Raw genomic sequence first — 1265 nt, 5'->3', positions numbered from 1 at the left:
CAGGCAATGGTGTAGACCCAGTGGGTCGATTTTCGTGATTTCTCATGAGCAAGTCAATGTTTCGCTCAGCCACAAGAAGAAGAGAAATCAGCTCAGAGTACTTCTTGAAACCTTTCTCTCTGTACTGTTGTTGCAAGATCATATTGGAGGCATGAAACGTTGTGAACGTTTTTTCAAGCATATCATAATCAGTGATAGTATCTCCACAGAGTTTCAATTTAGAAGTAATTCTGAACATCGCAGAATTATATTCAGAAACAGACTAAAGTCTTGGAGCCTCAGATGAGCCCAATCATATCGTGCTTGTGGAAGAGTGACCAACTTTAAGTTGTCATATCTTTCTTTTAAGCCATTCCACAAAATAAGTGGATCTTTGACTGTGAGATATTCAATTTTCAACCCTTCATCAAGGTGATGGCGCAAGAAAATCAAGGCCTTAGCACAGTCTTGGGTGGATGCTTTATTTCTGTCTTTAATGGCGTCTCCAATACCCATTGCATTTAAATGGATTTCAGCATCCAACACCCATGTCATATAGTTCTTGCCCGAAATTTCAAGGGCAACGAACTTTCTTTTCATAATGTCAGTCATAATTAAAAAGAGGAGAAAAATTACCTTAATCTTCTCAAAGAGCTTCTTGAGACGGTAGAGTCTCGTGCTGATAACGTGTTATGAAACAATAAAAGAAGAAGAACAATATTGCAGAGAAAGAGAGAGAGGAAATTCTCATTGAATTTTTTGGGATGAATTACAATGGAATAGAACCCTCTATTTATAGGGAGATGGTGACTTAGCCACCAAGTAATAAACCCTAGAATCTCTCTAAATATGAACATTCACCATAAATAGGATTCTATTTATAACATAAAATAAGTTATTCGTTTAATGATTTCGGCAGGGAAAGGATTTGATTAAAGAACTTCTTTGAAACACATTTTTTAGTTACAAATTATTTGTTAATAAAATACTTCTAAAAAAAAAAATAATTGCTCTTGTAGTTTAGTTGGTTAGAGCACCCGTTTAGTAAGCGGGAGGTCTTGAGTTTGACTCTCAACAAGAGCAATATATGATGATTTTTTTAAATTTTATTTTTTTCTTGTTGGACATTTTCAAAGAAAAAAAATCTAAAGGTCATGTCATTTTTATTTTACTCTGTATATTACCAATATTGATAATCTTATCCCACATACTAATTAGAACAAAATAATACATAACTTATGCCGGAAAATAGAAAAAAAGCATTCGAAGAATGTATATGATTGTGC

General features: G+C 33.9%; 1 non-coding gene across 1 annotated transcript; it reads left to right on the top strand.

Moving 5' to 3' along the window:
- Positions 1–988: 988 nt before the first annotated feature.
- TRNAT-AGU lies at positions 989–1062 on the top strand. The gene has a single exon. It is a non-coding gene; the product is annotated as a tRNA-Thr (tRNA).
- The last annotated feature ends 203 nt before the right edge of the window (positions 1063–1265 follow it).

Source organism: Nicotiana attenuata, unplaced genomic scaffold (genome assembly GCF_001879085.1).
Source record: "Nicotiana attenuata strain UT unplaced genomic scaffold, NIATTr2, whole genome shotgun sequence".
NCBI lineage: Eukaryota > Viridiplantae > Streptophyta > Magnoliopsida > Solanales > Solanaceae > Nicotiana > Nicotiana attenuata.
Note: the sequence above shows the minus strand (reverse complement) of the source record. Positions and strands in the feature narration are given on the sequence as shown.